Raw genomic sequence first — 13,129 nt, 5'->3', positions numbered from 1 at the left:
AATTGATTTGAAACAACGAAAGATCAAGCATGTAGTCTATAAAATCGTGCTGTGCTGAGGGCACTAGATAATTTTCAGCAGTAAATAATGACCAAGAGATGTTCGGCAAATTAAAATCACCCAACACCATTAATAGGTCATTATCACGCACTTGTGAATTAACTTCTTTAATATAAGTAATATGTTTCATATAAATTTGAATATCAGAAGAAGGTGGGACATAAGAGCATGTTACATAGATATTCCGTGTAGGAAAAGACACCTTAACTGAGACAATCTCAGCGTCAGTAGGCGTACTAGAACAGAATAGTTCAGACTGTAGTGTGGCTTTAACGGCAATTAACACCCCACCACCTCGAGTCGGCCGATCATTTCTATACAAAATACAGTTATTCGATAAAATCTCAAAATCAGATATGGTTTAGTTTAACGATGTTTATGAAAACGCTATTATATCCGAATCGAAGGAAGTGCTGGCCATGAAAAGATTTTTAAGCTTTGAAATGAGACCTCTGACATTCTTATAATGAATAAAGATTTGGTCAGAAGATGAAGCTAGTTTTTTGGGGCAGAAATGGTACCCTGTATTGAAGGGAATGGAAGGCTGACAGGCTGGTTACGCTTTTTAGGCTTGCAATCGTGAGCACTCATGTGTGGAGGCCAAAATTTGGGATCACAAATGATTGGGAACATATCATGTGAAAAATTTATTTTGAATGATGATATTTCAAGAGGGGTGGAGAAGTTAACTTTGGTTATTGACACGCTAGCAGAAGATTTGCTAGCAATATAGGCTGCCAATGACTCAGAAATGGTGTCCAACGAAAGTCGAGACACAAAAACTTGCCCACGAGGGGCAACTACAGTTAAGGTAGGCGCTGATGGGGCTGAAGGTAACACAGGAGTTGGAGGAGCTAAAGAGGCACAATGATTGTTTTTAACAATCTGGGCAAGATTGCGCGCAGGTCTACCTTTGCGGCCAGGAGCCGACGGGGCTGAGGCAGTTTGATTAACTGGGACGAGATCAGGTACGGGCTCTACTGGGAATAGTACAGGGGTTGAAACAGGGGTAATTGGACAGTCGCTTGGAGAAGGCGATAAAGACAACATTGGAGATACATCAAAGTTGCTAGGAAGGGACAAGAAAGTAGGTGTCTGAACAGACGTAGAGAGTAATTGAAAAAGTGGGGCTCCAACCGGCGTTTGGTTGGGGACTCGAATTTATATTTGCCAAGCAACTCGAAACTCGAGTCAAAATTACTCGAGAGCTGCTTAGCCACATTATTCAATTTCAAGAATTGATTTATCACAGAATTATACATTCTGGAGAAATCAATTTGCTTGTCGATGCATTCTGGGCACGACCAACGCAAGCCACCGCAGCCCTTGGCAATTGCAGCGATCTTGTCGTAATCACGCCCAGTGAGACCTGCATATTTAGCATGCGTCATATTCTCACACAGCCAGCATTAGCCTGCTTGAACGGTTTCTTACAGCACGACATAATTATTAAATGCGTATGCAAGCTGCGCAAAGCAAAACGAAAACGGTGCACAAGATAGAGCAAGTAAACACTCAAAAAACAATTATTCGTAAACCAAAAAATTGTTTGGAGTGAAAAGCAATAGAAAAAATTTGCGAGAGCGCGATGCACAAGCAGAAAGTATGCAGCGAACACACGCACAAACAAGTGTATGTACAGGGGAGCACCAAGGCAAAAGAATCAAAACAGGCAATAACAACAACACGGAACTGACGCCGCGTCTTATAAATGCAATAATTAACAGACTTACGCTGCACAACAGATAACACTTTGCACAGTTTATAAAAGCTTTTTTAATAAAGCACCGCAAAATGCTTCTTAATTTGATCTTGCTCCTCACACACAAATGGAAACATAAGACCCCCGGCCCACTTCCTCTACACCCCAATATAAACATAAACAAAAATATAAACAAACCAGAAAGAAGGGCTATCTTCGGCACGCCAAAGATCTAATACCCTTGCAGACCCAACCTTTTCATAATGCTCATATTGCTTTGCCCCTATCTAACAAGTACCGGGAAAATAGTAAATGCCGAGTTTGGTCAAGATATCTTGATAAACAAAATGTTTTTTCATACAACTTAATTTTCGACCGATCGTTCCTATGGCAGCTATATGATATAGTGGTCCGATCTTAATATGATTTTGCATATATATGAGGAGCATAGTAAAACTAATATATGCCGAGTTTGGTCAAGATATCTTGAAAAACAAAATGTTTTTCATACAAAAACTATGGCAGCTATATGATATAGTGGTCCGATCTTAATAGGATTTTGCATATATGTGAGGAGTAAAGTAAAACCAATAAGTGCCGAGTTTGGTCAAGATATCTTGAAAAACAAATTGTTTTTTCATACAAAAACTTAATTTTCGATCGATCGTTCCTATGGCAGCTATGTGATATAGTGGTCCGATCTTAATAGGATTTTGCATATATATGAGGAGTAAAGTAAAACTAATAAATTCCGAGTTTGGTCAAGATATCTTGATAAAGAAAATGTTTTTTCACACAAAAACATAATTTTCGTCCGATCGATCTTATGGCAGCTATATGATATAGTGGTCCGATCTTAATAGGTTTTTGCATATATATGAGGAGTATAGTAAAACTAATAAATACTGAGTTTGGTCAAGATATCTTGAAAAACAAAATGTTTTTTCATACCAAAACTTAATTTTTGACCGATCGTTCCTATGGCGGCTATATGATATAGTGGTGCGATCCAGCTGGTTTTGACATTTGTGCTGAGTGCAACAGAAAGAGGGAGTTCTGCAAAGTTTCATTAAGATAGATTTAAAACTGAGGGACTAGTTCATAGAAACAGACAGACGGACAGACGGACATGGCTATATCGACTCGGCTTTTGATGCTGATTAAGAATATATATACTTTATGGGGTCGGAGATGTCTCCTTCTATGCGTTACACATTTCACGACAAAATTATAATACCCTCTGCAAGGGTATACAAAATAATAAAACAATATAAACATATATACAAATATTAAGTATGCGGCACTTTGTCGCTTACGCTGCACTTCCCACACTCCGTCTGATATATATGCAAGCTCCTCAATCTCCCTGTCTTTGTAGCTGTTAACCAATAACAGCATAAGTATATACATGTATCCGTAGGCTAAGTACATTATATTTACTTTAAATAAATTCATTCTCAATTTACAAACCAAACCGCACTGATGTGCAAGTGTTTTGACTTCACTTCAAAATGACATTCAATTAATGTAGCGCTAAGGATATTACGGTGAATATTAATATTTAATTGATATTGTATTCAACACGCCGCACACTTTATAATTGAATATGGTGTGTTTTTTTGAAGGCATGTACATACTACACCTGCGCCTTTAGAGGAATAACGTAAGATTATAAATGTGTAGTTATTTAAGTTACTTAATTATTATAGAATTTTGTTGTCTGGATTTCTCTTTTTCTTATACCCTGATCCCATGAAAAATGAAAGCCTCAAAGGCCAGATGAAAGGCCAGGCTAGAAATTTTGCGTCGCATTCAAATGTATGGGCGTTACTCATCATAGTGTTTATATTGTCTTTGGTATAAGGGTATATTGTATTTTTGCAAAATCCAAATGTATATAACAAGGCAAATCAGCTCCGACCCAATAAAGTATACATATTCTTGATCAGCACCAATAGCCGAGTCGATATAGTCAAAAGTAAATTGTAAACCGAAATGTGAGCCAACCACATTCTATAACTAATATTTTCATGTCTTTGGAGCTGGGAATAATCGGCTGCAATACAACATTTGTCAAATGATAAAATATCTTTTCATACAAATTATTACCTATAATTCTATTTTTGATTTTCATAGAAGAAATGATTTTTCTTTCTCTACGTAATCCCACAATTAAAATTTTCTCATTGAATATATATAAAAACAATTAAATTACATAATGGGATAGTTAATGATTCTAGTAAGGCAAAAGACAATACTGCCAACGTTATAAACAACGTCAAGATATAAAGTCGTTGTGGATCCTGTTATTAATTATAACGATAGTGTCAGTTTTACAATTTCTGCTTATAATCTATGTTAAGCATAAAAAAAATTATTTGGAAAAGATACATGAGTAGGCCAAATAATATAAATAAGATCTAAAAAGAAATAAGGAGAAAATATAAATTTGTAGCCCACTTATACACTCCTATAAAGCAGAAAAGGCAATGATACTTTCAACACTATTATATGTCAGGGTAAAATTAACAGAAAAAGAAGACCCATATTTAGGTAGCAACTACACGGTTAGTACGCTTACAAAAGTAAGAAAATTCCAGTAAAATAATGGAATGGAACGAAATTGCGAAACATGGACTCATTTCGTTATAAATTTGATAAATCTTATAAATGCATCAATAAAGATGCAGTTATAGAAGCGCAAACACTAAAAAATAATATAGAAATATTAGTAAGGGAATACAATACATAGTTACCTTAGTAAATATATATGAAAATAAATTCACATCTGATCACATTAGTAAATGTTTAAGGTTAATAAAATCCCTAAACACAAGATTATGAATACCAATAGGCGACATATTCAGATAAACGTGCCAAAAAGTCTATATCAATTGACGGAGTTTGATCCCGACCAATTAAAAGAAATAAACAAATCAATTCAGCCAAGCGACGTTAAATCTCATAGTGACATTGAAACACTAGAAAAAAGCGATCCAATCGAAACCAAACTGGAAATAATAACAATCTCTGAAGTGGCACAAACAGTTGTAGCATTTATCAATCTCTGATGCCATAGTTTAACGGTAAGACGGAAAATCTACAAGGTCTTTTAGATTTTTTGAATCTATTAGAAACCTTAAAAGGCACACATGCGCTAACAGCCATAAGCCTTATTAAAACAAAGCTAAAAGGCCTTGCGAGAAGTTTAATAAATAATGAGGCGATATTTATATTATATTTGTCACATTTTATAATCATTCAACTGAGAATAAACTCACATTCCTAATCGATACTGGTACAGATATCTTACTTTTAAAAATAAACTCAGATAATTTTAAAATTCAAGAAAAATTATAAGCATCCAAGGCATAGGCTAAGGTGTAAATAAATCTCTCGGCACAACTTCCATAGAACAACAATCAACAAAATATATTATTCCACACGATTTCATATAGTGGATTCATTAAATCAATTCTAGCCCTAGTAAACTGTGGCTTAGCGGCAGCGGCGTTGGCAGCGGCGTCGCTGCTGATGTTGTTGGCTCATTGGGCAATTCTTCTTGGAATTTTCGGCGGTTGCCAGTGGAGGAAATGGCACAGACACCAAGTCAGCATTTTGCTGCACTTCTTATGAGGTGTTGCATTGCTTCTTATTGGGACTGTATGAATTTATTTGTTGGTAACTCTTCCCCCTTTGATTTAAGCTTGTCCTCAAGCGATCATCAGAAGAAAGGTATGTTGTTGAACCTGAGGTTGTTGGCATCTGTATTTTGTATTTGGATATATGCTGGTTCTTTTTTGAGTCTCTTTTGTTCTTTGTTCAGTTGCAGTATTATATTTTTCTTATTTTTCTTCATTACGTGTAATACACAGGTAAGAAGGATGGCAACTGTGAACAGAGTTATGAAACCGACTCTATTTGCTATAGAGTGCGTCTGAAGTTTTTGCATGTTTTTTATGTTGTTGATGTGCAATTCTTCTACTGCTTCCAAAGAAAGAATTTTATTCTTTCGTTTTCTATTAGGGTTATTTGTATTGTGGGATTTCCTGTCCTCAAGCGATCATCAGAAGAAAGGTATGTTGTTGAACCTGAGGTTGTTGGCATCTGTATTTTGTATTTGGATATATGCTGGTTCTTTTTTGAGTCTCTTTTGTTCTTTGTTCAGTTGCAGTATTATATTTTTCTTATTTTTCTTCATTACGTGTAATACACAGGTAAGAAGGATGGCAACTGTGAACAGAGTTATGAAACCAACTCTATTTGCTATTGAGTGCGTCTGAAGTTTTTGATGTTTTTTATGTTGTTGATGTGCAATTCTTCTAATGCTTCCAGAGAAAGAATCTTTATTCTTTCGTTTTCTATTGGGGTTATTTGTATTGTGGGATTTCCTGGGGTCATGACGGTGACCTCTAGGTTGCTGAACTCTTGTTTGTTGATGAATAAGGTTTCGTTCGAGGAGTTAATCATATAGGTGCCTCTCACGCGTTTCTTCTCTTCTTGCCATCTAATAGTGCCGTTGAAGTCGCTGAAACGCTTGCTCTCCGCTAACTAACTTAGGTATACAATTATTAGTGTTCAAGTTGACAATTTTTGATTTGTTACAAATTTTAATATTATGGTATCTTTTACAATTGTTGTTTATGCCATAGATTGTTTTATTACAATGAAACAGTTCGTTAAATTCTAAATTTATTATATTGCTGTTTTTCACTACTGGCTTTATTATAGTATTTTTGCATTCTATTTCTTCTAAATTTGGAATTTAAACAATATAAAACAGAGTGGTTCCATTATTCAAAATGGATACGTCTGCGAATTCTAGCATTTCTTCAATATTTAAAGGTGGCATGTTGCTTTTATTAAAATTATCGTTTACTATCTCTTTCTTTTTCGCCAAGTAGGAATGTATTTATTAAATTCAATTTCGCCCATTGTATGGCGTACTTAATATTAATTATTTCTTCTTTTATGAGCCTAATTTGATTTTGTTAGTTAATAGGTATCTCATCACTTATGAGACATTCCTTTCTTATGCTATTGGTTAAATCGTTGAGACTTTCGTGAGTTTATTAATTTGATCTTCTAATAGCCTGTTTATGATAAGCTGCTTATTGTCGTTTTCTATAAGTTTGTTTATGTTGTCGGTAAGCATTATTAAGTCGTCATTGTCCGGGCTGCCGGCTACATACTTCCAAGCTGTGCCTATAATGTTGATCGCTCTTGTCTTTCGTTTATGGAAAAGTGATATTGTGTCGAAAGTGACAATAGCTTGCGTTATTTCGTGACGTAAAGTGTGGTATAAAGTATTGGTTCTTAAGTCTTTTTCAGTGTAAAAAAGGAGATTATCTAATGCGTTTTTGATCTGTTCTAGCTTTATGACTTGTACGATTCGTGTTGTCGATGTCTGTAGTTTCCCTATTCCTATTAGAATTGTAATTATTTGTGCTTCTGTGTAGTTCAAGATTTCCAAGTGCCCTTCTGTTGCTTTTATTGTCATCATTAATAGGAATCTGTAATTTTCATGTATTTTTTATATTGCTTTTATGTATTATTTTGTCAGTTGTTATTAGTACGGTTGTGTTTCTATTTTCTTTAACTATTTCCTTTTTGTATCTGGGTGACAGTTTGGTACCTCCCCTCAACAGGTTATGAGCCCAGAATTTTGATTAGAAATAACATAAAAAGAACTCTTAGTGCAACATTTTATTTGACTTAACGAGCTAGAGGAATTTTCAAGCGAAAATGAATTCGCAAGCTGGTTATCAAGAACTGCACATTATAAATTTTTCTATATCAAATAGGCCATGTCATCGGGTGCTCTCAAGAAGAAAGATGCTGGCGAAGCAAGCAAAGCCCTGGCTAGAATTACTTTAGCCGTCAAGCAATCGCAATTGGACAAAGCTGAAGGCGATGCATTACCCAACGGGAGCATTGCGTAGTTTCTTTATACAAAATGCTGTTAAATTTAAGTAGTCATTTGAACCGATTTTGTATAAGATGGCGTCACGAGTTGAATATAATCATCTTTCGTTCTAGTCTACCAAAAGATTGCGAAAGCTTTGTTGTCACCATTGAGACACGCGACGGTTTGCCGGAATTTGAAATTCTATATATAAAAGTACAGGAAATGAGAAGGGCAGATGCTGACAATAGGGAGAAAAGCATGATTTTAAAGATAATGTGAAAAGCCGTGAAAAAAGCATAAACAACAAATATATATAGATAGGCTTGCGTTAATTGCGGCAAGCGGGGTCTAATTGTGGGGCAATGTTGTAATCGCGCAATGCTTACCAAGATGGGAAAACATACAGATATGATCGGTTTGCAGGAAACAGCTTTTTACATTCAGAGGGAAAAGGCGAGGTCACGTTACAAGCAGGTCGCATTTCAATTGCTGTTATTAATAATTTATACAGCCGGATCTGAAAGACAGTTTTTAATCGGTTAGTCTAATTTCAATATTTTCTAATATTAATCGATGATAAGTCTCGGCACAACTTTGTATATATTCTAAAAGGGAAAGATAGTTGGTCGGTTTAAGCATTTGGCAGCAAAACAAACTGGTAGCGATAACGGGCTCAAATACGTATACAAAATATTCGACGAGTATTGTAAAAACAAACATTAAAACAATTTTCTTACATTCTTGCTTCCAATATATTTCGGTAGCACATTGGCAAACCGTTTTCAGGGCACTATACCCAAGACACAAAAAACAATCAACAATAAGATTACACTAAGATAAAACATTAATTTGGACAATTTACATACATTATTTTACACTTCTGCGCCTATAGTCGTGGAGATTGAAACTGAGACTGTTTGGCTGTTTAAGAGATGTCTGTGAAAGTGACCGTAATTTTTTTGATGTCTTAATTTGAAGTCCGATTTATGTGTATACACTATTGCACTTGTTGTTTTCCCCGCCACATGGTATTTGGTAAATGACATCGCTGTTGTTAATCATAGATCATGGTACTCAAGTGTCTCCTTCCAGATCTGCTGCAAAAAGATTTTAGCCTTGACGACTATGAGTGCAATCGGTTATATAAGTTAATTCCAAAGTTTACGATGAAAAAATTATAATTTTTAGGAAAGCAAGCATGATTTGATGTTAATTTGCAACTGAATAAACTTAAAGCAACTGAACAAACTTTAGCGTCAGCGGGGTTGGCAGCGGCTTCTCTGCTGATGTTGTTGGCCCGTTGGGCAATTCTTGGAATTTTCGGCGGTTGGCAGTCGGCGCGTGGAGTAAATGGCACCGACACCAAGTCAGCATTTTGCTGGGATTGGGACTGATCTGCGGGAAATGTTCTGCATTGCTAAAGCCACAGAGCGCTTTCTCTCCACTAGCTAACTTAGGTATACAATTATTAGTGTTCAAGTTTACAATTTTTGATTTGTTACAAATTTTAATGTTAGGTATCTTTTTCAATTGTTATTTATGCCATAGATTGTTTTATTACAATGAAACAGTTCGTAAATTCTAAATTTATTATATTGTTTTTCACTTTATTATAGTATTTTTGCATTCTATTTCTTCTAAATTTGGAATTCTTACAACATAAAACAGAGTGATTCCATTATGCAAAATAGATACATCTGCGAATTCTAGCATTTCTTCAATATTTAAAGGTGGCATGTTACTTTTATTACAACTATTAATAGGAATCTGTGATTTTTATGTATTTTTATATTACTTTTATGTATTATTTTGTCAGTTGTGGTTAGTACGGTTGTGTTTCTTTATTCTTTAACTATTTCCTTTTTGTATCTGGGTGACAGTTTGGTACCTAATCTGGTATTGACTTTGACGAATATTTCTTGACATGCTATGTAAGTTCGTATGTCGTTACGTTTTTTGTTATGACTCTGCATGTCAGTCGATTGTTTCTGTTTGAGTCTGTCAATGTTCTCGTCCCTAGGTTTTTCGTATTGGTCTGGGTCTGTAGTCACGTTTCTGCCAAAGAATATGTCTAATGGTCTCTTGTGAGTTGTCCAGTGTATACTGTAGTTGCAGTTGTATATTGATTTGTTAAGTAGTTCTTCGAATGTTCTGTGTTCCTGTTTTCTTTTATTGCATCTCATAATATCTGATAGTGTTGAATGAAATCTTTCCACCTGACCATTCACTGCGCTTTTGTAGGGTGGTGTTTTATAAACTTCTAAATTTAATTTTTCCTCCAACAAATAAGGATTTCATGAAGTGGTTTTTTAATGTCTTCTATTGCCCTTGTTTTAATTATTCGTCCCTGAGCTAATTTCGAAAATTTGTCTACTGCCGTTAGTACTAAGTTTTTTTCTGTGGTGTATATGTATTTTGTATATAACTTTTATGTATTATTTCATCAGTTGTGGTTAGTACGGTTGTGTTTCTATATTCTTTAACTATTTCCTTTTTGTATCTGGGTGACAGTTTGGTACCTAATCTGGTATTGACTTTGACGAATATTTCTTGACCTGGTGTATAAGTTCGTAGGTCTTTACGCTTTTTGTTATGATTCTGCATGTCAGTCGATTGTTTCTGTTTGAGTCTGTCAATTTTCTTCTTTTTTTCGTATTGGTCTGAGTCTGTAGTCACGTTTCTGCCAAAGAATATGTGTAATGGTCTCTTGTGAGTTGTCGAGTGTATACTGTAGTTGTAATCGAATGTTCTGTGTTCCAGTTTTCTTTTGTTGTATCTCATAATATCTGATAGTGTTGAATGAAATCTTTCTATCTGACCATTCACTGCGCTTTTGTAGGGTGGTGTTTTATAAACTTCTAAATTTAATTGGTCCTGCATCATAAAAGTGATTAAGGCTGGCAACAATACAGTTCTCTTGCCAGCCAGATCCCAAGTAATTCGAAAAATAGACATTAATACAGTAAATGATTATATATTTGTACTTAACCAAGAAATACATAATGGAATTTATGTTGCAAATACAATAGCAGCATCCAAACATGTATACATTCTCCTTCTAAACACATATAATTTCGACCAATTGGACAAAGTAAACAAAATCCAATATGAAAATTTAACAGATTATGACATTCCTATCACTAATCCAGAAAATCGAAGCGAATAAGTACTTTTAAAATTAAAGAATAATTTTCCAGAACAATTCAAAAGTGAACTAACAGAATTATGTACCAAGTATAGTGATGTGTTCGAACTGGAAACCGAACCAATAGCGAGAAATGATTTTTATAAACAAACATTAAGACTTAAAGATGATGAACCCATTTATATTGAAACTACAGAAACCCGCAACCCCACGTCGAAAAAATTCAATAGCAAGTAGGGAAATTAATAAATGACAAAATCGTAGAACCATCTGTCTCCGAGTATAACAGCCCACTCTTGTTAGTTACGAAAAAATCATTACCCAATTCGGGAAAAATTAAATGGCCGTTTGTAATTGACTGTCGCCAAATCAGCAAAAAATTACTTTCATTGCACAAAAAAAATGTAGAAGAAAAAAAAGAATGCGCTTAAGGCGACTTGACTACGCCCATGGCGTTCACAATAGGAATTATTCAGATTTTTCACTTTTCTGTTAGCTAAGCTAATTATTCACTTTTCCAGCAAAACAAAATATAACACTAAAAAAAATACGTGAAATAAGACTTCGTTGCGCTTATATGTAAAAAAAGAAATGATTGCGCGACCAAGATAAATGTAGCTGGTTTTGACGACGGAGTTTTGGAGTTTCTGCAACGGCGTTCGTCTCTTACTAATTCGTCTTTCGAACTCCCATTTTCGAGCAGGCTAGAGAGCACGAAAGGAAACAACGAGATTTGACGAGATGCGATAAAGCTGGACGGTGAATTAACGATGACAGTTACAGGCGCTCTGCATATTTTGGGGTTCGGCAGGCAAATAAATTAAATTAAATTTGCCGCTGCTAATTGCAGAAAGTCGAAAGACAATAATATTTCTTTATATTTTGTTGATTGAGAATACCTCCATATGCAGGTGCTTGCTAAAAGTTGACCCATTCGACCCAACGAACTGCTGCAGGTAATAAGGGGTCAACATTCATTCATCAAAATCATTAAAAAGAAGGCCACGCATCAGACGCGTGCCAATAATGTATTTTCTTTTGCGCCCATGATCAGCCCATTCACAGACATTTGTATGTGTGTGTCTATGTGTAGAGGTCCAAAATCAGAAATCCTAAAATCTTGTTAAAGTTGCATCGGGGACAGGCAGGCAGGCAAGCTACAGGCACACAAGCGCATAAATGCTTCTATTCATGTACAAAATATGCAAGTATGCGTGAATAGCGAGTCCAAAATATTTTAAATGCACACATGGCAACGCTTGGGTACCCTTACCAACGATGGCGAGCTAAAATGCAAGAATTTCGCATCGACGTGGCAAACCCTTTCTCTATTTCATATTAGCCGTTCCTTCAAAAGGGTAGAAATGCCTCAGCATTTGAGAAAAATTGAATTTTGAGAAAAATTGAGTTTTGCTTGTCGGACACATACACACACACACACACATTGAAACGATCCGTAAACATAAAGAGAGAGCATTGAGAGCTGAGAGTAATTGCGAGCGAGATAAAAGTTAACAGCGTTGCCGTTCTATCACTTTCCTGTAGAGTAAGCGGCTCAAAAATACATCATATGTATATCTTACTCCCTTACTCGCGAGTTTGGACCAGATGCCTCCGCTACATTTTGTGACTACTTTCCGGTACTCATGTACAGTCTATATGTTGTTTGGTTAGTGGTAGAATGCTCGAAAGGTTCGCCTGCATTTTGGCTGCTGTCTGGCTAACGTAAGCCTAAGCCTGTTGTCTAACATGACCCCCAGATACTTAATGGTAGCCTTTGACTCAATACTAACGCTGTCTACCTGAAATCTAGCAAACTCGACTATTTTGCGGCTTGTGATGAGCACCGCCTCCGTTTCGCAACCGCTTCCACGTCTTCTATTTCTTTGCCCACCACTACTAGAGCTAGGTCATCTGCGAATCCTATGATTCTGCATCCCTGGGGCAATCGCACTCTGAGCACCTCATCGTACATTATGTTCCACAGGAGTGGTCCCAGGACCGACACCGTCATCCGTATTATAACTCAATACTGGTTCTTTTTTGAGTCTCTTTTGTTCTTTGTTCAGTTGCAGTATTATATTTTTCTTATTTTTCTTCATTACGTGTAATACACAGGTAAGAAGGATGGCAACTGTGAACAGAGTTATGAAACCAACTCTATTTGCTATTGAGTGCGTCTGAAGTTTTTGATGTTTTTTATGTTGTTGATGTGCAATTCTTCTAATGCTTCCAGAGAAAGAATCTTTATTCTTTCGTTTTCTATTGGGGTTATTTGTATTGTGGGATTTCCTGGGGTCATGACGGTGACCTC

The sequence above is a fragment of the Drosophila virilis genome, unplaced genomic scaffold (genome assembly GCF_030788295.1).
Source record: "Drosophila virilis strain 15010-1051.87 unplaced genomic scaffold, Dvir_AGI_RSII-ME tig00001662, whole genome shotgun sequence".
Lineage (NCBI taxonomy): Eukaryota > Metazoa > Arthropoda > Insecta > Diptera > Drosophilidae > Drosophila > Drosophila virilis.
This window is presented reverse-complemented; position numbering follows the sequence as displayed.